A 24261-nucleotide genomic window follows, 5' to 3' on the forward strand; every position below is an offset into this window, starting at 1 on the left:
CCACAGTGCCGGTCCCTACCATTTATCTTGTTTATACCATCTCGTTTAACCTTCACAAATCCGTAAAATGGTGGCATACTAACAATATAAAAATTATATTTTGGGGGCAAGTGTTGTGACACAGCTGTTCTTGGGCCATCCATATGCTATATCAAAGAACTGGTTCCAGTCCTGGCTACTCCACATACCTGATCCAGCTTCCTGATAATGCACTTGGGAGACAGTCATGATGGCTCAAGTACTTGGGTTCCTGCCATGTTCTTGGGAGACCTGGATAGAGTTCATGGCTCCCAGCTTTGGCCTGGGCTTGGTCCTGGCTGTTGTGGGCAGGTGGGGAATGAACTAGCAGATGGATCTCTCTTTCTTGCCTTTCTCCCATGTCCCCCCTTCTTGTTTCATCCCTCCTTTCTTCCCTTTCTCCCTGTTACTCTGCCTTTCAAATAGATAATCTTCTTTAAAAAGTATATTTTGACATGAAATACATTCATAATAAAGAAAATAGAAAAATATGTTATAAAACCAATAGTACCCAATTTCTATAAGGAAAAATATATAAATAACCTGAAAACATACAGAAATAAAGCAAACAATGTGGCATAAATCATTTATAGTGAGTAAAGTGATTATAGGATATAATCTTTTTCCTTTATGTTTGTCTTGTTTCCAATTTTGTGCATTGATTTCTTACTTAAAACTTTAAGCATATTGTAAACTCAATTAAGCCCTACATCCTTTATTGTCATCATCAACATTAACCTCACTTTAAACACTGACTTCATCATTTGACAAATAATACCTGTTCACAACAGATTAAACACAATTATTTAGGGTCAGCATTGTGGTGTATCAGGTAAAGCTGCCACCTGTGACTCCTGCATCCCATATGGGCACTGGTTTGAGTCCTGGATGCTCTACTTCCCATCCAGCTCCCTGCTAATGTGCCTGGGAAGTCAATGGAAGATGGCTCAAGTGCTTGGATCCCTGCCACCCATGTGGGAGACCTGGAAGAAACTTCTGGTTCCTGGCTTTGGATTGGCCCAGATCCTTCTGTTGCAGTCATTTGGGGAGTAAATCAACGGATGGAAGATCTCTCTCTCCCTCTCTCTGTGTCTCTCCCACTCTCATTCTGTAAGTCTGCCTTTCAAATAAACAATCTTTTAAAAATTATTTATTTATTACTGATATCTTGAAAGGCAAAACCAGAGAGAGAGATTTTCCATCCTCTGGTTCCTTCCAAAAATGCCTGCAACACCCCAGGCTAGGCCAAGCCAAAAGCAGGAGCTCAGAGCTCACTTTGGGTATCCCACATGGTGGCAGGGACACAGGTAGTGCAGCCAGCATCTGCCCTGTCAGAGTGCACATTAGGAAGAAGCTCTGTCAGAACAGAGCCAGGAACCGAAGCCAGGTACTCTGATAGGGGATGCAGGCAACCCAAGCAGTGTCTCAACTACTAGGCCTAACATCAAGTTTATTGTAGGTAAACGTCACAGTCACAAGTACAGTTTATGAACATTAACACAGTAAAGACTGTAAACAAATACAACTCGTTTTTAACACCCTTTCATATTTCATCTTTACTTCATAAACCAGTACATTTATTTATTTATAATAACTCTTTATATGGAGGTTTACAAAAATTCTCCATGATGATACAGGGAGAAGTTCTATCCCAATAGTCCTTAGGATGAAACACAAATTTCACAACTTGCTGCTTGAAATTTTTAATTAGTTACCTCTCTGTGCCTATTCAAACTTACAGCTCACCACACCTCTATATGCAGTATCTGTTCCTATCAATTTGATCTATTTTTGCTCTCATCCACAAATAACAAGTCCATATCTTCCTCCATGTCTTTCTTAAAGTTGTTCTCATGCTTTCATTCAACTTTTCTGCCAGTTTCAATATATCTCTTAATTTGGCCACATTTATCATTCTCCTTGCAAACTCCCACATCACCTAGCATGGTTCTGAGGCACACAGCCATCATTTTAAGTGAAAAAAATTAAAATATTTTCAAGATAAAACCTACCTAAATTGATCAGTATGGGAATTGTGCTTCTATGGGTGTTTATAATGGAATATTTCCATTAAAAAAAAATTTAAGGTCCGGCAGTTGTGGCCTAGAGGGTATGCTACTGCCTGCAACAGCAGCATCCCAAATGAGTGCCGGTTTGAGTCCTAGCTGCTCCACTTCTAATCCAGCTCTCTGCTGATGTGCCTCGGAAAGCAGTGGAAGATGGCCAAGTGTTTGGGCCCCTGCATCCACTTGGGAGACCTGGATGAAGCTCCTGGCTCCTGCTTGCTGGCCACTGTGGCCATTTGGGGAGTGAGTGAACCACCAGATAGAAGACCCCTCTCTCTTTCCTTTCAAATCTTTTTAAAAAAATTGATAAAAAATATTTAAAACTCTTTTTAGCATTTTTAAATAGATAATATATTTATCACTGTCTGAACTACTAGACTTTTAGTTAAGTCTAGAAGCAGAAAAGGCATAGAAAGTGTCCCTTACAACTCTCATCTCCCAGTCTCCCTTTATAGGAAAACTACTTTTATTAACTAATTTTTAAAAAATATACTTTATATTTTTTAAACACATCTATAAGTAAAGACAAAACAAGTACACTCACTCTTATGTGCCTTACTTTTTTAGAGTTAAGATATACTGTGAAGGGCAGCCATTTGGTGTACTGATGAAGACACCACCTTGGGATGCCCACATTCTATATTGCGAGTGCCTGGGTTTGAGTCCTGGCTCTGCTCCTGTGTCCAGCTTTCTGCTAAAGCACACTCTGGGAAGGCAGCAGATAAGGGCTCAACTAGTTGGATTCCTCCTACTCACATGGGAAACCCAGATTGAGGTCTTGGCTTCTGGCTGATCCAGCCCTGGCTGTTGCTAGCATTCGCTAAGTGAACCAGTAGATGCGAGATCCTGCCTCTGCCCCCGCCTCCTCGCCCGTCTCTCAAATAACTTTTTAAAAAATATTTATTTATTTGAAAGGCAGAGTTATAGAGAGGCAGAAGCAGAAACAGAGGGAGATCCTGCCTCTGCCCCCGCCTCCTCGCCCGTCTCTCAAATAACTTTTTAAAAAATATTTATTTATTTGAAAGGCAGAGTTATAGAGAGGCAGAAGCAGAAACAGAGGGAGAGAGAGAGACAGAGAGAGATTTTTCATCTACTGGTTCACTCCCCAAATGGCTGCAATGGCCAGACTTGGGCTGATTCTTAGCCTGGAGCAAAGAGCTTTTTCCAGGTCTCTGATGCAGGTGCAGGGGCCCAAACACTTGGGCATCTTCTACTATTTTCCCAGGCCATAGTAGAGAGTTGGATTGGAAGTAGAGCAGCTGGATCTCAAATTGGCGCCTTTACCTGCTATGCCACAGTGCTGGCCCCTCAAATAAATTTTAAAAATAAGAAAAAAGAAAAAGTCACTTAGCCTGTCTAAAATATATATATATACACACACACACACACATATGAGATCTCTCTATATTAACATGTGGAGATCTTCCTTCTTTTTTGTGGCTTCAGAAAATTCTCTGACATGTATGAAATATAACTATTTTAAAGCAGTCCCTTAATGATGGACACTTACATATGATAATAATCAAAACTATATTAATATACACTAATTTCACACTTGTTTGATAAATTCCTAGAAGTGAAATTGCTGAGTCCAGAATATATGCAGTTTTAATTTTGCTAAATATTGCCAGACTGCCCTTCATAAGGGTTAAACCTATTTATATTCCCATTTACAATTTATGTCTTCCCATACCTCTATCAAAGTAGAACATCATCTACTTTTGAATCTTTACTAATCTGGCAGATGAACAAGGTATCTCAATGTGGTTTTATATTTTTAAAGTTTATTATTTAAAGGTTAGAGTTATAGAGAGATAGGGGGAGATAGAAAGAGATCTTCCATTCATTGATTCACTCCCCCAAATGATCTCAATGGGTAGGGCTGGAGAAAGCTGAAGCCAGGAGCCTGTAACTCCATTCAAGCCTTCCATGTGGATGGCAGAGGCCCACACACTTGGGTCATATACCACTGCTTTCCCAGGTGCATTAGCAGGGAGCTGCATTGGAAGTGGAGCAGCTGGGACCTGAACCAGTGCTCATATGGGATGCTGGAATCATAGGCAGTGGCTCAGCCTACTGCGCCACAATGCCAGCCCCTCAATGTACTTTAATCTGCTTTTCTCTTTTATGAATTAACTTGAATATCTTTTCTGTTTTTCTTTTTTAAAATATTTATTTATTTATATGAGAGGTAAAGTACAGACAGAGAGAGGGACAGACAGACAGAAGAGGTCTTCTGTCCACTGGTTCACTCCTCAAATGGCCACAATGGCCAAAGCTGGGCCAGTCTGAAGCCAGGAGCTTCTTTCAGGTCTCCCACATTGGTTCAGGGGCTAAAGAACTTGGGTCATCTTCCACTACTTTCCTAGGTCATTAGCAGGGAGCTGGATCCAAAGTGGAACAGCCAGGACTCTGGGATGCTAGTGTCTTGGGCAGAGGCTTAACCACTATGCCACAGCACCAGCCCCTGAATAACTTTTCAACTACTTGAAAGCCCTTGAACTTTCTTCTCTGAAATGTATGGTCTTTGTCCATTTTCCTGGCTATTGATTTTTATTCTTGATTTATAGGAGCTCTTTATATATTTAAGAATTTTGTCTTTTGGGTATAACATGAATCCCAATATTTTTCCCAGCTTGCTGTTTTTAATTTGGACTGCTTATTGTGTTTATTTTTCTATGCAGTTTGTAAAAAAGACTTATTTATTTTTATTTGAGAGGTGGAGACAGAGAGAGGGAGAGACAGAGAGAAAGGTCCTCCATCTGCTGGTTCACTCCCCAAACAGCCACAATGGCAAGAGCTGGGCTGATCTGAACCCAGAAGCCAAGAGCTTCTTCCCAGGTCTCCCATGCGGGTGCAGGGGCCCAAGCACCTGGGCCATCCTCTACCACTTTCCCAGGCTAAAGCAGGGAGCTGGATCAGAAGAGGAGCAGCTGGGACCTGAACCGGCACCCATATGGGATGCTAGTGCTGCAGGTGGCAGTCTGATCTGGAACACCACAGCCTGGCCTCTCTGTGCAGTTTTAAATTTTATATAATTGAATTCACCAATCTTTAAAATGTTAAGTTGTATATAAACATAGGACTCACTTTATCTGTCTAAGTAATCTTCATAAGCAAGTGTTATACTTCCCAGAGATTCTAAGATAACAAGGAATAGAAGAGAAGGAAAAAGAGGTAAGAAGAAAAGGGAAATCCATCTGAATAAACCTAATCCCCAAAGATGATACTTTTCCATTTCAAAAAACATAAACTTTTTCAGCTGATTATTTTTGAGGGAAACAAAATAAACCCTACCCATTCTCTCTTGCTATTACAAAAGGGCAGAAACTCAAATGCCATACACTCCCCTTACTATTTCCAAATAGCAGAGGAGGAAAACAGTCAAGGTGAGACTGAAATAGCAAGCAGGAGCCTGGAATGTAGTTTCGATTTAGTGGTTTCTAATCCTACAAGGAAGAAGAAACATCTTTTGATCCATTCTTTTTCTAATTCTGTACTTTTACATAAATTAGTAGAAGAGCCAAGTACATCTGATAGTCAGGAGAAGACTTCAGGCAAAGGTGTCAATAATGAGATTTTCCCTGTTTTTAAATTTTTTTTTTTATTTGGTGGGGGGGAGAGAAGAAAGAAAGTAAGCACTTGCATCTCCACTGGTTCACTCCCCTAATGTTCACAATGGCTAGGGCTGGATCCGGCTGAATCTGGAGGTGGGAATTAGCCAAGTTTCCTTGCGTGTGTGGCAGGAACCCAACCACTTAAGCTGCCACGGCTGTCTCCCATGTACACATTAGCAGCATGGCAGAATTGGAAGTGGAGCTGGGATTTGAACCCAGGCACTCCATTATGGCATGCTGACTTCCCAACTGGTATCTTCATCACATGGCCAAATGCCTGCCCTGAAATGTCCCCCACGTCAACAAGGGTTTTTATGGGTTCTCTCCCTAATACCCCAAATTTCCATAACCAACCCTTTCTCCACTTTCCAAAATGTTCTACCTTTGTTCAGTCCATTCCTAAAAAACATGTCATCCCATCAGTTATTTTTTATTGTCTTAGCTAGTGACTCCCATATCTATATCATTGGAGAATGTATATACAGATTTTCCTGTGTTGCTGCTCCCAAATCAGAAAAATCTAGAAAACATTTCCTTTGTCTTCTGCTATCCCTGAAACCTCAGTATGTCAACTCAACATGTCCAAAATTAGCATATAAAACCCCTCTTCCATCATTAGAGCAAAAGCTATTCCAATTCTCTGATTTTATGATTTATTAACTTATTCACCTAGAAAGTACCATGAGTTGTAACAGGGCTGATGATGAAGGTAGTCCCTAATCTCAAAGAGATCCTAGTCTAGAGTAAAGGTACAATGTTCACCAGAAACAGGAACAAAGTATTATAAAAGCTGAGAGAATGCAACACTTGTCTGAAGTAATGTAGACAATGTCAGAGAAGAGGTGACATTTTAAAGGACAGAGTAGAAATTCAGCAAACAGAATTAGGAGGACCTCATAGGTCAACAAAACAGACTAGCAAAAGCATGGTGTATTTTATAGATATTGAAGGCTAACTGTTGGGTGCACTACAGTGATGGTGGGATTGAGTGGCAAGACAAGAAAATAAAAAAGTAGGGTGGGGCCCGTCTTTCAAAGACCTTCTAAGCCAAAATAGGAGTTTGAATTTAAACCATGAATAGGAGAAAGCCAGTGGAAGTTTTCAGAAAACAAATGAACATAATTAGATTTTTAAAAATAGAGGATAACTTTGAGATGTTATGAAAGTTGGATTAGACATCACCTAAAAAGTTCCTGCAAAATTCTAGGAAGAGGTAATGGGGCTTGCATATAACAAGGGTGGAGAGAGCATAGAAGAGGAGCCCTTTTGCGAGGCAGTTAGAAATTCAGGACTTTGGGCTGGTGCTGTGGTGTAGTGCATGCTAAGCCTCTTCCTGAGGTGCCAGCATCCCACATGGGCACAGGTTCTACTCCTGGCTGCTCTTCTTGCAATCCAGCTCTCTGCTATGGCCTGGGAAACAGTGGAGGACGGCTCAAGTTCTTGGTTCCCTGCACCCACATGGGAGACCTGGAAGAAGCCCCTGGCTCCTGGCTTCAGATCAGCTCAGTTCCAGCCATTGTGGCCACTTGGGGAGTGAACCAGTGGATGGAAGACCTTTCTGTTTATCTCTCCCTCTCTCTCTCTGCAACACTACCTCTCAAATAAATAAATAAAATCTTAAAAAAAATTCAGGACTTCAGAGGCAAGTATTTGGCCTAGAGGTAAAGATACTAGTTGGGCTCTCCAATATGCCTGTATCCCATGTTAGAGAGCTTGGGCTTTATCTGCAGCTGCAGCTCCTGATTCCAGCTTCCTGCCAATGCAGATCCTGGGAGGCAGCAGTGATGGCTGAAGTGATGGGATTCCTGGCACCCACATGGAAGACCTGGATTAATTTGATGGCCTCAGACCTTGGCCTAGCCAGTCCTGGTCATTGTAGGCAGTTCGGGAATGACCAGTAAATGGGAGCTAATCAATCAATCAATCAATCAATCCCTCTTGCAAATAAAAAACATACATTAAGAGATTCAGCATTTGAGCTCAGGATGTGGGGGTCAAACAGTCCCTAGAGATAGACAGCAGCCATCCAGACAGTTGAGATTACCTAGCAATTATCTAGGTAGACAAAGTATGTGGAATAACAGAAAGCTAAGGAAAGAACTAAGAGAAACCTTGTCACTTGAGAATCAAGCAAAGGAAGAGGAAAACCCATTCAAACAGGTAGGGAAGGAGTAGTAAGAGAAGTAGAAGGGGGACCAGGGGCAGAAGGTGTTGTAAAAACCAAGGTTCTAGAGAGTTTTGAGAACTGGAAGGTGACAGACAGCTTGGGTAGGTAAGAGAAGTCAATAGGATCCATAATGAGACACGCCGTGTCCTGTAATTACTCGTTCAAGAAGCATGGTGAACTAGGGCAGAAATAGCTTGTTAATTATAAGAAAGATAAAATGGCAAGAAGGAATAATTAGGAGGAATTCTTACAGGATGAAGTTCTTCTCTCAAATAAAAGGGAGAGGTGATGATACAGAAAAGAGATGATTAAAGAATATCATCTGAGACGGGGTAGAGAAGAGACAGGAAGAAGACACCCACAGATGGCAGAACCACCAGGCAGGAGTCATGTCTGTGATGACAGCAGAAGTGCCTTACTGGTGTTGCTCTAATATGTCCTAAATTTACATGGGAATGAAGAAACTTCCGATTTGCTGGTTAGTGTCTCCTGTCATTTGCAAACAAATATAGTTGATACAGGGGAGAAATATTTTGGAATAATCAGAATAAGCAAGAACGACTCGAATGCATGAAGACATGAAATAGCACAGCATGTCTAGAACAGGATACTAAGAGCAATCTGGCATTTTTAAACTCCCAAGTGTGAGAGAGGAAGTGGTAGGAGGGAAAGACAGACATGCTGTTCCAGGTCTGGGGGAGCAGAGACCAGATCCTTCAGCTAAAAGCAGCTAGGTAAGGGCATTAAGTAAGGGAATGATGTATTCCTATTTTGAATAGATTCTTCTAGTGTGGTCTGGAAGGGTCTCATGAGGAGGTAAAACAGGATACAGGGGGAATGTTTAGAAACTTCTACCATACTCCTGGTGCGAGATCATGATATGGTACAATTATGGTAGGGTTGGAGAGGATGGGATGGACCTGAGAAATATTTAAGAATTAAATTAGTAGTAACTAGTGACTGATGTCATAGGGAAGTGATTCAGAAGAAGCCTAGGTCTATACCTTGGGTTGCTTTACTCCATCCTTACAGTTACCCAGACCTGGCTATTATAGCATTTGGGAAGTGAAACAGCACGTGGAAAAATCTCTTTCTCTTCTTCTGTCACTTGACCTTTCAAGTAGATGAAAATAAATAAACATTTAAAAAAGAAAACATTAAAAAAAATACTATTGGGGCCAGGGCTGTGGTGTGGCAGATTAAGGTCCCGGTCTGCAGTGCTGGCATCCCACGTGAGCACTGGTTCGAGCCCTGGCTGCTCCTCTTCCAATCTGGCTCTTTGCTGGGAGAGCAGCACAAGATGGCTCAAATTCTTGGGCCCCTGAACCCGTGTGGAAGACCTGGAAGAAGCTCCTGACTCCCAGCTTCGGATTGGCGCAGCTCTGGCCATTGCAGCCATTTGGGGAGTGAACCAGCAGATGGAGGACCTCTCTCTCTCTCACTGCCTCTGCCTCTCTTTAACTCTGCCTTTCAAATAAATAAAAAAATCTTAAAAAAAAAAAAAACCATACTATTACTGGAGCTGACCTCGTGGGGTACTGGGTTAAGCCACTGCCTGCAATGCTGGCATCCCATATGGGCACCAGTTCATGTTGCTGCTCTACTTTTGATCCAGCTTCTTGCTAATAGCCTGAGAAAAACAGTAAAAAAAGGTCCAAGTACTTGGATCCCTGCTACCCACATGGGAGAGCAGAAGAAGCTCCTGGCTCCTGGCTTCGGCTTGGCCCAGCCTTGGCTATTGCAGTCATCTGGGGATGGAAAATCTCTGTCTCTCTCTCCCCCTCTCTCTGTCAAATAAACAAGTAAATCATTTTTTAAGTTTAATGATTTGCTCAAGGTTACACAGTTAACTGGTAAGTGGCAGTGCCAGGAATTAAACCCAGATTTTTCTTCAAAGCTATGACTTTCATCACTTGACTCTATTATTCTCAAGCAATTGCATATAAGATGTTAAATTCTACAACAAGGAGTACAGTGGTTTGGACTATTACAGCCTTCTAACAGAACATGCTTCCCACATTTGCTATGTTTCAATTAGAGTAGTTTTTTAAAATGCAAACTGGGATAGATGAGGCATCTTCTCTGATTAAGGGTACTTTGAGGAAGAAGGTGAGGTTTTGGATGGGAGGTGATACATGCGGTCCTTAAGACATGCTGACTTTGAGATAGCTGGGAAACATCCAAACAAAGACATCCAGTAGTAATTTGATGGGAGAGTCTGACGTTCAAGGGAGAGGCCAGAGTTGAAGATAAAGCACTTGGCAAACACTTGCCAGGATTTTATCATTTTACTAATTCCTTCCTTTTCTCCCAATGGGATTTAAGACCTTGCCTGTAAGTTCCCAGAGCACCTTGGATTTACATTTGACCTATTATGAAGCACTTGACCTATAAAGTTCCATTTAAGTTGATCTTCCCCTTGGACTTTGTAATCCTCATAGTTTGTTTCTATTGTTTTTATTCCCAGCAACTCACACAGGACTATTTGTATACTTATTTTATCTCCAGGTTAGACTGTGTACTCCCAGAAGAAAGGAACTGTGGCTTTGCTTCCTTTGCAGGAGCATCACCTCAGTATAATGTCTCACTAAGTACCTCCTTCTTAAACATTTGTTGAACTGGATTGACTTTAATCTAGCAGCTGCAGTGCAGAAACTAATGAACTGCCTACTACCATTAAGCAATGATTAGTACATTTTCAGACTTAGAATTAACAGTTCTTCCTCTCAGTCTTTTGCTGTATTTTTCATTAAGAGGTAGTGGGGCATCTCCACCCTGGTATGTTCCCATTTTGGCTTTAGAGTTAGGTCTCTACTGGCAGCTCTATAAATTCTGTGACCATGAACAAGCTACTAAGCATTGCTAAACTTTCTGGGTTCTCATTAGTAAAATTTAAGGGACTGATTGTTGATGTTTTTCTGATTCTAAAGTCGAAAGATTCCATGACCCCTGGAAGATCTTAATACCACAACTTAGAACCACTGGCTTATGAAGCTTAATTAAAACATGGGCTCCATGTTTTCTCCTGGAAGTGGGCAAATCTGTGGGGAGCAATCCGGACTAGACTGTTACTCGAATTAAGACTTATTCTATGCATCTGCTCTCCCACAATATGGCGCTGGGAGAGAAGTAAACAGCTTCCGCACAGCTGCCTCCAGTTCAACCAATTAACTGTAGGACTTGCTCCTGATTGGAGAGCAGCGTACTTGGCGTGTGGGCAGCCGAGTTAGGATTGGCGGAAGAGGACTATAAAGGAGGAGAGAGACGGCACGCACCGGGAACATCTATGGGGAACATCTAAGGGAACCCGTGCAGCCCCCAGAGAGCCGGCCGGCGGTGTGCCGCTCCCCTGCGGAAGTGGGGAATGCGGCCAGGGGGAACTGCCCTTCCACGGAGGTGGAAGGGATAGTAGCCAACCCGGGAAGAACCAGCAGCAAACCCGGGGAGGGCCGAGCAGACGAAAGAACAGCGCAGGGTCCTGTGTCGTTCCTCCACGAAGAGGGGGAGCGACATAATGGTGCCGTGACTCGGATATGAAGCCTAGGCAGGGTCTAGTGTCGTTCCTCCACGAAGAGGGGGAGCGACATAATGGTGCCGTGACTCGGATATGAAGCCTAGGCAGGGTTTAGTGTCGTTCCCCCATGAAGACGGGGAGCGACATAATGGTGCCGTGACTCGGATAGGAAACTTAGGACGGATATGAAACTTAGGAGGGAAGAAACGGGAAGAACTAGGGAAAATATCGGAGAGAGAAACTAGCAAACAGCCTAGGGAAAAGCCGGACGAAAAAGGAGCCGGAAGAAGCTATTGAAAGCCTAGGCATAGACTCGGATACGGACTACGGGGGGAAGCTGGGAGAAATCTTTAAGGTCGAAAGCGAAAGTGAAAGCTAGAACAAACAGACTCGGATGCGGACTGTGGGGAGAGGCCAGGAGAAATGAGGGAGGAATATCGTTGGAAGAAAACTTAGGGAAACATACCGGGTAGAGAAAAATGTTAGGGAAATTGAAGCCGCGGGGGGCAGGCCGAGGCGGAGACGAAAGCCACTTTGGGATTCTCAAGTTAGCCCGGGAATAGGGGGCGAAAAGTTAAAACCAGAAGCTGAGACGTAAGCCAGATTGGGATCCGTCTGATTAGCCCGGGGAGCAAAGGACGGGAAGCCAAATCGTGGGGCGGAGACGTACGCTGGGTTGAATTCGCCAGGCTAGCCCGGGGAACTTAGATTGAATCCTAGTGGCGGAGACGCAAGCTACGCTGTGTTACTCACGGAAGCCGCCGCGTGCAGAGAGAGCACGGGGCGTGAATAGATAGGGAACGCTGGCGTAGGCCGTGGTTCAGACGCGAAAGGGTTAAGCGTGGAGACCGCGGAGCCGCGCAAAGCCGGGAAGCTGCGCAGATGAGAGAGGCGCGCGGGCTGAAGCGGCGCAGAGCCGGGAACCCGCCGGCGGGGCGAGGTGCCGGGAAGCCGCAGGGATAAGAGAAACAGAAGTTTGGAAGTGAAGTAAAAGAGAAATAGGAATGTTGGCAGACAGAAGTAAAATGGGAGAAATAGAAATGCCCGGAGATAGAGAAATAGAGAAAAATAAGGCCTCCCCTCAACATGCCAATTAGGAGGCTTGGATTCGGTCTGCCTGATTTAAGGCGGTAAGCGCCAGCAAAGCTCGACCAGAGTATGAGCTGCAGGTCACCGAAGATAGGCACAAACCAACACTAATAAGTCTCCCCCACAATACGGCAATGAGAAGGCTTGGATTCGGTTTGCCTGATAGGTTTTGTAAACACCTGCAGGCAGTTCTAGCAGAGCAGAGTATGCGCTGCAGGGCACCGAACACAGGCACGCATCAGCGCCTAAAAACCTCCTCACAACATGGCGAAGAGAGGACCCGGATTCGGTTTGCCTGATGGATAGGACTTGTAAGAGCCTGTGGCAACTCTAGTGTGTGCCGCGGGACACCGAAGACAGGCGCGTATCAACGCTAAAAAATAAAAAGAAAGGGGGATCTGTGGGGAGCAATCCGGACTAGACTGTTACTCGAATTAAGACTTATTCTATGCATCTGCTCTCCCACAATATGGCGCTGGGAGAGAAGTAAACAGCTTCCGCACAGCTGCCTCCAGTTCAACCAATTAACTGTAGGACTTGCTCCTGATTGGAGAGCAGCGTACTTGGCATGTGGGCAGCCGAGTTAGGATTGGCGGAAGAGGACTATAAAGGAGGAGAGAGACGGCACGCACCGGGAACATCTATGGGGAACATCTAAGGGAACCCGTGCAGCCCCCAGAGAGCCGGCCGGCGGTGTGCCGCTCCCCTGCGGAAGTGGGGAATGCGGCCAGGGGGAACTGCCCTTCCACGGAGGTGGAAGGGATAGTAGCCAACCCGGGAAGAACCAGCAGCAAACCCGGGGAGGGCCGAGCAGACGAAAGAACAGCGTAGGGTCCTGTGTCGTTCCTCCACGAAGAGGGGGAGCGACACAAATCCATCTTCTATAACACTGGATAATAATCTACAAAGCATACCACTTCTAAAAAAAGAGAAAAAAAAAACTAACATTTTATGTTTTGTTACTGCTTTGCTGGTTAAAACATTTTAGCAGATATAAGTTTGTTTTTCAAAGATAAGTCACCCAAAAATCCAACCTTCACTCACTTTAATAGTACAAAGAGAAGAGAATGGGAAGAATATGAAACATTATCTTAGATCTTGTATGTACCTTCCTAAAACATTCCTTTTTGTCCCTTCAGATGAGAAACCACCAGAGTATCAGTGACTTAGTCAAGATTCTAGAAGTACTAAATGTCAAAGCTAGTACCAGAATCCAGGGTAAACAACCAAACTGGTCAAAAATCTCCTGCAAGACAAAAACAGACGAAGGTGAAATGCCAATTGGTTGAGTTTAAACAGAGACTTCACTTTGTTCTTCCCAGGTTCAATAATAAACAATTCTAGTGATTAGCACACAGAGCTAGCAGATGAAACATTCTGACTCTTAAGCAGATATACTTGTATTTTAGCACCACAGTGAGTAAACCAATTGTAAAAATTAAAGTAAATGGAAAACAAGGAGAATTAGCAAATCCAGGACACAGTTTTCCTCTACTCCTAGAATACAGAAGAAAAAAATCCAAAACAAAGTCCCTGTGGCTCCCTTCATTAGCAGCCAGGGTGGTGAGTCCCATTGTAAATCCCACTTATAAAGGCTCATGGCTACCTGCAGAGCCTAGGAGTACAAATCACATTAGTGAAGACACCAGATGACCAAAGGAAGCAGCAAGGGTCTGGTAAAGCTAGTAAACAAAAGGCAGCATTCCAAGTGAATGCCATTGCTAGGGTCTGCTTTGTAAAATGCCTGGATTTGAGAACCCTAAAGCAGATTAGCTTAAAGCAACAAAAGATTCAAATAAGATACAAAGAACTCATTTCGACACATTAAGAAATTGTCTTCATTAGATCATCAGGTGCTTAAGTGTAATTATTAAAAAAAAAATCCATCTAAGTTGTGTTTGAGGCAGTGAGGTCTAGAAGAACAAGGACCCAAGTATGGTTCTTGTAAAGTATTCATGACCAAAATTCATGAACCAGACACACTGCATTTTTCTCTTTTAATCTTCCTAACATTTCAAATGTCTGTGATGACTTTAAAACTTGGACGTATCATTCCAATTTTACCTATTTTATTTGAGTGTTACTTTAAATACAAACTAGAAAAATTCAAACCTCTTTGTGAGTGATGATGGAATATGTAATATTAGATCAAGTGACCCCCACTAAACATTTTCAGATGTACAATCAACCAAAAATTTTACAACTATGTTTAGATATCTCATAGGCACATAGGCAAAACAGTTCTGATCATTTTAATAATCCTAAAAGCCTAAAGCCAAAAAATGAGATCTAATCACAAGCACCTTTCCCTGTAATTTTTATTTCTGAAAAATTGATTTCTCATCAAATCTTCCCAGTTTTGTTTGATTTTAATAATCAACAATTATCAAGAAGAAAATTTCGGCTCCCACATTGCCTTTGAAAGTCACTCCTATTGTTTTGTACAGGGCCATAAGCAAGCTTGCACCGACACAGAAGGAAAGGGTTTTCACCTATTGGACTGGTGTCACCTGGAGCTTTCAGGTGAAGCAAAAATTTTGGCTTCATTTGTGTTCAAGTGGAAAAACGTTGGAAAAGTCCAGTAAGTCCAAAATTGTAAGTCAATCAGCCCTGTTTCGACAGAAGAAATGGCCATACAGAGACAAAGGGATTTGTGGCTGAGCCACAATTCCAGCTGGTTGCAGATGAAGGGACACGGTCCCCACCACGAACTCTCAACAGAGGAAATCCTCATCAGTGCTGTGGCCTCTCTGTCTTTTCAGTTCTGCCACATAGACAAGAGATAGAAATCTATCAAGTTAATGATTAGTGTATTTTCTCAGATAGCTGCTCCTGATTTGTTGACTGCAACACAAAGTGCTTCCTTCTATTTTCTCATTTACTCCTTCCCAGTACTTTTGGTAGCCAAGAGGCAGAACCAAGAATAGCTTGACCTGGGCTGCTTCTTAAGCGATGAAGACAGGCTGTGTGTTGACTCATGCTCCACCCCTTCATAATCATGTGACTTGAGGATAGTTAATTGTGAAACAGGAATTGTATCTCCTACCACACAGGGTTAGAGAAGATAATGTATGCAAAGCACCTGTACATATCAGGCACACAACAAATGTGAATATCCTTCCTCATATAGATCCATAACCACGGAGAGAACACTGCTTTCATACTTCATAGCGTTTTTCCATTTACACTATTTCAGTTAATCTTTATGATATTATCCACACTCATAAGTAGCCAAGCTCATACTCAAATAACAACCTCTGACTCCAGCACCAATGTCTTTTCTAGTATGCTGCCATAAGGGGGGTGGAGAGGTGGCAAAGGGAACACAATTATCTTACTGTATCATGAAGTCCTGTGGGTTGGGGTGGGGGGGCATAGTCTGAACTGGAAAACAACAAAGAAGCAAGAATAGATACACAAACAAACCACCCCACTTAATAGGGTAAGTAGTAGAGAGGTAAGCTGGTGTGGGGTTCAAAGCATTCACTGCAAAAAGCTGTAAAAACAAAAGTGAAAATACAACTACAATATCCTAGGTTCTAAATCTTTATAAGGATACACTTATTTTAGGTTAGTCAAAGAAAAACTTATGAAAATGGTAGGCTTACAAAATACTAGTCTAAGGTTGAGAGAAGCTTCCTAATTGTCATTAATCAAACATTTCCAAGCCACATTTCAGTCTGCACTGAAAATTTTCATATACTTTGCTTCATTTTATCCTCATGATAACATTCTTAGATAGCACTGTATTTATAACATAAGCAAACAGATTCCATGAAAGTTAGCAGGACTGAGAGAAAAACCTAAATCCTATAAATTCTATATCTTGTGCTCTTCTAGCTCGTTTCTGTACAGTCACAGAAAAAGAACAGGTGAAATGGCCCAAGCTGCAACCAAAACTTTTAATTAAAACTCAAGAGAGAACTAACATATGTTAAGTTGGCTAAACCTGAGTTTGCACAGATTGTGAGAAATGCCTAATTAGAGACTTCTGAAGTCAGACTGATAACAAAAATAATTAGCTTATAAAGACATGGAAAATAAATGATTGGCTTATGAAAAAAATTTTTAAGTTGTCCCTGGTCTATTAGAGAAGTCAAACTAAAAAAATAAGAGATTTCTACTCCCACACTTCCATGATTCCATACAATTAAATAAACTTTGAGTTTATTATTTGCCATTTTTAAACTTCAAATTATCTAATAAGACAAATTTAAAACAATCCAAATTGACCATTTTTCATCCATAAATATGATGCTTATTTCTCGCAGCATTTCTATTCTATTACTTACTTCAGGCAAGTCTTTGCCAAGAACTAAAATATAAGGAACTTCCCAAGAAGCTGGAGTTTGTGGGAATGGCATAAGTTGAAGGAGTAAGGGTTCTTTAATTTTGGTAAAAGTGAAGGACAATTAAGGTAGAGTGTTGGAAATGGGCTCTGAGAGCCACGGTCGGTCTGATAAGGGTGGGGGAGTAGGAAGAGCTGAGTGATAAATCAGGAGCCAGGGCCACGCAGAAAAGGACAGATGTTCCCATTTGTTCCAGTGATGACTACAGCTTGGGCCATATTTGACCTAATTATCACAAAATAGAAAATCTGCTTGGAATTATTACTTTTTTCCCCCCTGATTAGACCAGTGTGGCATCCTTTAAATATAAAGTCATTTGGATCAATATTGCTCATAAAGTCTAGTTCAAGGTTTACATGAACTCCGCCCAAGAACACTTTCACCGCGTGAATTCCTTGTCATCTCTCAATGATTTACCAGTCACTGAGTCCACAGAAGAACTCAGGAAACTGCATCCTGAATGCCCTATAAAAGGCTGCCAGATGTAGCAACTGGGTAACCCTAACCCCAGATGATTCTATGAGAGCACAGTTTGAAAAACACTTATCTGGATTAAAAAAAGGGAAAGAGTGAAATGCTTATTTGTGAGGATGCGCCAAACATTTTAAAAAGAAAGGAAAAAGAAGAGAAGCCCCTCACTGTGTAACTACAGACTGGGAGCTGACTGCTTCGCGCTTCAGTCTCCTCCTCTGGAAAGTGGAAAGAAATCACTCACAAGGCCTACTAAGCCCCTCACCATTCTGAGCTTCTGCTCAGGGTGCTCAGGCTTCCTCAGAGGGGATGCTGAAAAGCACAGGAAAGTCAGCAAAGGCCCTTTGGCCAGGACAACAGCAGCTTGCTCCGGGGATGAGCGTCAGGTCCACCTGACACCACTTCTCGGATGCCTCTGGCATTTGACCTTTTCCTTTCCTTCCTAGGCTGGCGCATGCAGAGAACAAGAGCATTAAAAACAATGAAATATCATTTATCAATCAAGTTTTTAACTATAAAACAAAACAACAACAAAACTGAAACACTAAAAACAAACAACAAAAGAGTCCCAATAGCTTTGTGAGAAATATCATCCTCATAAAACCTCATAAAGTCTTTAGGATGAAGCACAATGCTTAGGATCCAAAGGGAAGGGGAAGGTTCTTCTAGGTTTTTCACTTTTTCCCCTAACCAGCTTCCAACCAAGCTTTCAGTTAAGATATGTAGATCCTGCATCACACGAAGAGTTGCAGTTCCTAAAGAACACTGTCTAATATTCAGCTATGTAGTAAGAGGCATCAAATGTGTGGAATTTGCATGGAAAGGAGGCTGCAGATGACATGAAAAACTTAAACAGAAAAGCCATAGCATTATTGAATAGCACTCAGTAAAATATTTCACTGCAGAAAGCAGGGGAGTTCAGAGAAAGTGGTCCAGGAGAATAGAAGAATGGAGGTGGGGATAGAAAAGATATGTGAGGGAGTTTGCCAAGATGAACTTTGACTACTAGCATTATCCTAGTGGTTAACAAATGCCAATCATGGCTCTGCTGCCTGTTACCTCCTGCTCTGAGTGGCCAATGTTGGAACATGTCAGTTTATACAAAGGAAAAAAATCACTTGTATAAACTGAAAAATTAGTCATGTTGAGTTATAAAAGTTATATACTTATAAAAATAAGTATAATCTCACTTAGTGCAAGGGGAACCCATTGATTTTGTTTGCTTAAGTTTTTCTGCTGTATGATTGTCACAAGTTGCTTCACTAGTAACAGATATGAGTTGAATCCCATCTGACGTCTTCCCCATGTCAAGGGCTTTCTTTTGTACGTTTCCATTTAATGGAGCTATTGGACCACTGGAAAGCAGAGTCCTTCCTTATGCAAGCTACACATGGCACTTTACAGAAGGAAGGGAGACACCTGATTCACACGACCAGGCACAACCAAGGGAGCATGTGAACTTCCAACAAAAGAGGAAGCTTTGTACCAGATGTGAAGAAGTAAAGTTTATTTTTCCATTTAGTTTGTTTATTTAAGTAAGAAGGGAGGAGGTAGGCACTGCTTCCCATTCCAAACTGCTCAGAGAATGACTTTCTTTCTTTACGAACGAGCAACGTTGGCTATTGCAGTTTCCAGAGGGATCTGGAAAGGCACGGAGTCACCAGTGATTACATTTCATCTGTAGCTGGTTTAACCTTTGAAACCTGCCTATAACAGAGGAGCCTGAGAAAGAAGGTCAGTGCAGCCTTGACCTTTAGTGTTCTCTCACCGTTTAGATGGAGAAGCAGTTATTAAGGAAATTATTTTAAGAAATGCAAAACACATGATAAGGCTCATAATCAAGGTCATTGTAAGATTTGTTTACACATGCAACAACTGAGAAGCTCTCAAATCTTAGGTTAGCTTATTTTCCCTTTTAATCACAGTGTATAAGCAGTGAAGTAATAGAATATTTACATTTAAAACAAAATAATCAAAGAAAAACACCTCTTGTCCTTGATTCATCTATCTTTTCACATTATTTTGGGCTGGCAGACTATTTGTTTCTAGAATGAAGACCTTCTCTGTATGCCCCAAAACACACAGGAACTTTTTTATAAATTGTTGAAGCATTCCTTTTAATGTTGAAGGTATAATATGCTACTAATAAACAGAATTACACACACCACAACATTCATTGTTGTGCATTCAAAATACACCTAATATTTATTGGATTTTTAAGAAGTATTCATTATCAAAAAGGTCAGGCTACAAAATGTTAAATGACCTTGTTACATTTATTAATCCATCCTAAAAATGCTACAGCTCTCCTTTCCCAGTAATAACCCTGTGTCCTGCTCATTACTGAGAAAGTGAGAACACCATCACTAAGATTAATGGAACACTGGTTAAGTATTTTAGGTACAAATGACCTACTTTTATGTACTGCCAGAACAACTCAGCAAGGGTTTAGGAAGGAGAAAAACAGAAGTTCTTTTCCATTGAATTCATACAGCTGGTGGGTAATCAATTGATTGTTCTTCTTTAACAGCAGAGTCAGAAAGACAAAAAGAAAACATTTTCTATAACTGGCTATTTTTTTTATTAATTAGTAATCTCTTTTCTTTAAATGTTTTGTCATGCAGATAAATTACCTTCAGTTTTAATTAAAGCTCTTCCAAAGATTAACTTATCCCGCTAAAAAAGACTCAAAGAGGAGCAAAATGGGGATTACATTTTCCTCCAGCAAGATAAAATGCAATAAAATCATCACATCTCTCTTTATAAAGGAAGAAGAAAAGAGATTGCATCTACTCCCTGAACTTCTATTTTCCTGAAATTGCTTCTTCAACAATTGTGTTTCATGAAAATCGTCACCTATCATCTTCAAAAACGCAACCTGGAAAAGGAACTGGTAAGACAAGGGCACTTTGAATATCTCATGGAAAACATAATTAAAAGACAACTTTATTTTGGTGTAAAATATTAAAAAGTCCATATCTTTTTTATAAATTGCATTTTTTCCACAAACTTTTTAGAGACCTCTCTATATGAAAGTTTGCTCCTGCTTGAAACTCAAGAATTCTAAATTTTAACTTTACATTCTTTTCATTTAAGTATCACTATCAAGTGTGAATTAAAATAAGAATCACTTGCTTGGGCTCAGCTATGTACTCTCTGAATCTGGTCCTACAATTATAGCAAAGGTTACTAATAGGTAATGCTTATTGTGACGATTTTTTTACCATGCAGGCTAATAGTCCAGCTTTACTTAAAACCAAGCTGTAACCCTTCACAGCAGCAACACTGGCAGGAGTGTTGACTGGTGTGGTTGCTGCAAATCTATTGTGGAGGCTCCAGTGTAAAATTATGCCAGTGGTGACCCATATTCACAGCATCTCTGAAGTAACACATTATATATGGTATTAAGATTCAATACAATTAATACATGAGCCAAGTTCAATGTGCATATGGGTGTGTGTGCTTGGTAATGACTGCTTCCAGACATCAAACTTCTGCAAAACTTCAACTAGCAAGCCTAGAACCAGTCAAATACCAGAAGAAGAAGAAAGGAAAGAAGGAGGGAGGTGGGAGGAGAGAGGAGAAGGAGAAGAAAAAAAAAAAAACCAGGGTATTTACACTGGAATGGGAAAAGAAATGCAGCTCATTCGTACTGTAGGTGCAGGCTCACTCTCAGGTATAAAGAAACATGGTCTGCCATCAACATGACACAGATTTCAGGGAGAAGTGATAACTCACCTGAAGGGGAAAAATACTCAATTTGTATAAAAGATGTCAGTAAAAATAAAAATATGACTGCTCAGACCATGTAGTGCTGAGGTAAATGACCCCCCACCTAATACTTCAATAGCCCCTGAGGATATTATTGTATTTCAGTGCAGTACGGTGGCAGACCACCATCACCACTGTGAATCAGCTGATGTGTATTATTTAGAAGGCAGTGTATTAACTAATGTAGTGTAAGAAGATTTTTTGCTGAATCATTACTTTTCAAAAAGTTCTGCAGCTTTAGTTTATCCAGAAAATAGCTACTGGAAACAACTTTACCATTTTTGTTTGTTTTGTACAATGTACTTTGTCTCTACCTTTCAAAGCCTTTTAAAATACTGATTCATTAGGCTCAGAATAATTGCAAGGAAGTATCTTTACTATTATTGCTATTTACAACTAGATGCTCTTAAGAATTAAATTTAATTATATCATGTCAGCTGATAAAATTAGTTGCCTTATTAAACATTGTGTTTACTTATCTGCTGTATAAGTTTTTGGCTGTACTGTGATGTCTCCTGAATTACTATAAGATATCACTCCTGGCTTGTGATAAGTTATCACCTATATTATTATATTATTTAAAAAAGCTGAGCTACAAACATAGGTATTAAGCCTCTGAAGAGATCTCGTGTTGAACAAGAGGAAGAAACCAAAATTCCTGATTCATTAATTACTTGTTGAACATCACAATGTCATGGATGTAATCCAAGGGTCTTGGAGGATTCTTAGAAGACAACAGAGTAAGAAGATTTCAGAGAAGTTAAAATCTTTAACTTTTTTTCTTTGAAAATCTCCTGTCACAAGTCACAAAGATAATGTCTCTTTTCAACCAATGAGAAAGCTGTTCTCACACGAGCATAATTAATCTTCTGACACCATGACAAAGAAATTCCTTAAAAGGATTTCTCCGATTTCCTCTCAAGACAGAAGACTGTCTTTATCCATCATCTGTTCTTCCTGATCCCTTCTTTTTGAATATCCACATCAGCAGAATTGTCCATCAGAGGAGACAGCAGGAGGGAAATCTCTGCATGATTGATAGGGCCCCAACGCTCTGCAGGCCTATTTAAGTGCAAGCATCTATTGTTGCAAACTTACTTTACAGCAGTTAAACAAATATAATAGTCACCAATTCAACCATTGTGCAGCTCAGACTTGACGAAAACTAGTAAGTGAAGTTTGCTAATGACAAGGCACTGATTTTGAAGCCAGATAAAAACTAGGCAGATAAATTAGCCTCATGTCTACTCACAAAATTTTGTTTCAAAGCTATGGGACAGTATATGTGTATTAGAAAGTGTTGTATATTACACTGTATGTTGATGGACATTCCCATTTAAAAACAAGTCTACTACTTATATATTATTATGATTTTCTTTTCATCCTAAGAGTCACTCAGTACCTCTTACCTATGTTGTGGCTTTCTAGGGAAAATAAAAATTAAATATGTTACCATCTTAAAAATTGAGCATGTTCAAGAAGAACATGCTATTGAAACTGCCTTAAAAACTTTTTTAGACTCATCATAGTCAAGTTTTTCAAAGAGAGATTAAGTTATGTCTGCGTTCTTACTCCCATCTATAAAAGCAAAACAAAGGCCATTCGAGACTCCTTGTAAGTACCTGCAACTTCCTTGGGAGGAACTAGAAAATCAGAGCAATATAGGTCAGCTTCAAGTAGAGGAACGGAGCACGCTGGGCAAAGTTCCGATCCACAGAAAATGCAAGCCTGGCTCCTCTTTCAAAGCAACCTACTAGAAATGGAAACAGATCTAGAGATTTCACTAAGCTGTTGGAACAGCACATCCAGTATCAACAGCAGAGCTTACAGCATGCTCTGTATTCTTTATAGATGCTGCCAAGAAAGGCCACTTGAGCCCAGACACTAGGACACACTGACACCATCCATCTGTTTGCACCACAGTGACCTTGGCTACTCAGTTCAGTATGCGCCCTGTGAAAATATTTGTTTATCCTTCCAGTCTCCAAATAATGAAACCAACCCTCACACACCAGGGCCACAGCTCATTGGCACTCCTCTTGCTATGGTTAGAAGGACAGGCTGCTACTGCCCGAACCACTGTGGGACTTCCTCTCCAGCTGACTTGCCTCTACTGACTATGGGGAGCCACTGCTGGCTGGCCCACAGCTAGAAGCCACATGTTCTTCAAAAGGTGGCTGTTTTTTTTTTTTTCTTAAATACAGAATTGAATTCAGGATTGATTACCCCTTTGAAGACTCATGAAAAATGAGTTATAGCCAATATATAAACCTAGAGAAGCTTTGTAGATAAAAAGGGACACTAAGCAATTAAAATACACCCTCAAAGTCTGCATATAGAGAGGCTAGAAATCAACAGAGTGAACTGGTAAACAAAGTAACACAAGACAGGGAGCTAAATGGGACATGCACACAGCCCAGAGAGACTCAGTGTGTTTCCAGCAGAGGACCAGAAATCTCTTATAGGCTCACATCACCAATGCCACCACACTGCTGGTTCTTTTGTGAATGTCCTATCTTCCCACAAAGATAGTGGAGATTGTTTTTTTTGGAGAACGGAGGGGCAAGAACCAATTCTCATTGGTTTTGTTTGCCTATTATGTATTTTATAGCATCTTGTCAAGACGGAGGTCAGTAAACACTAACAGAATAGAACTTGAGCAAGAAGCTATCAGAGCTGCCCAAGGACAGGGGTACAAGACCCAGGAAGGACACTCTGGGTGGAAAAGCAATGAGGTTCTTGAGATTATAGGATCTTGTGCACAGTGAACCTTCAAGTTAAATTCCTTCTTTTGGAAGATTTATTTTGCTTATTTTAAAGGCAGAGCAATGAAGAGAGGGAGAGACGAAAAGAGATCCTTCATCTGCCAGTTTACTCTCTAAATGGCCGTAATGGCCAGGGCTGGGAAGGGCAAAAGTCAGGAGCATCAAACTCCATCAGGGTCTCCCATGTGGAGAGCATGGACCCAAGTACTTGGGTCATCTTCCACTGCTCTCCCAGGCACATTAGCAAGGAGTAGTCAAGATTTGAACTGACATGTAGTTAAATCTTTGATGAGAAAAGCCCACCAGTGCTCACAAAACAAACAAGAAAGAAAAATTAAAATTTCATTCTTTTACTCATATCTTTGCAAGCCATGAGTCATTTTTAATGTGGTCCATTATAGCATTTTAAGACTAATTGTGCTTACAGTACCAAG

General features: G+C 41.1%; 1 protein-coding gene and 1 long non-coding RNA gene across 8 annotated transcripts in view; one reads left to right on the top strand and one right to left on the bottom strand.

The window, feature by feature from the left end:
* GREB1L (GREB1 like retinoic acid receptor coactivator) overlaps positions 1–24261 on the bottom strand; it is a 285560-nt gene that overhangs the window by 156348 nt on the left and 104951 nt on the right. The window lies entirely within an intron of this gene.
* LOC127492399 (uncharacterized) overlaps positions 19637–24261 on the top strand; it is a 30571-nt gene continuing 25946 nt past the window's right edge. The window contains exons 1-2 of the long non-coding RNA XR_007921828.3: positions 19637–19788; positions 20060–20184. This is a non-coding gene — a long non-coding RNA (uncharacterized LOC127492399). The remainder of the gene's footprint in view (positions 19789–20059; positions 20185–24261) is intronic.

The sequence above is a fragment of the Oryctolagus cuniculus genome, chromosome 10, assembly GCF_051225735.1.
Source record: "Oryctolagus cuniculus isolate XC-2025 breed Fujian yellow rabbit chromosome 10, ASM5122573v1, whole genome shotgun sequence".
NCBI classification, from domain to species: domain Eukaryota; kingdom Metazoa; phylum Chordata; class Mammalia; order Lagomorpha; family Leporidae; genus Oryctolagus; species Oryctolagus cuniculus.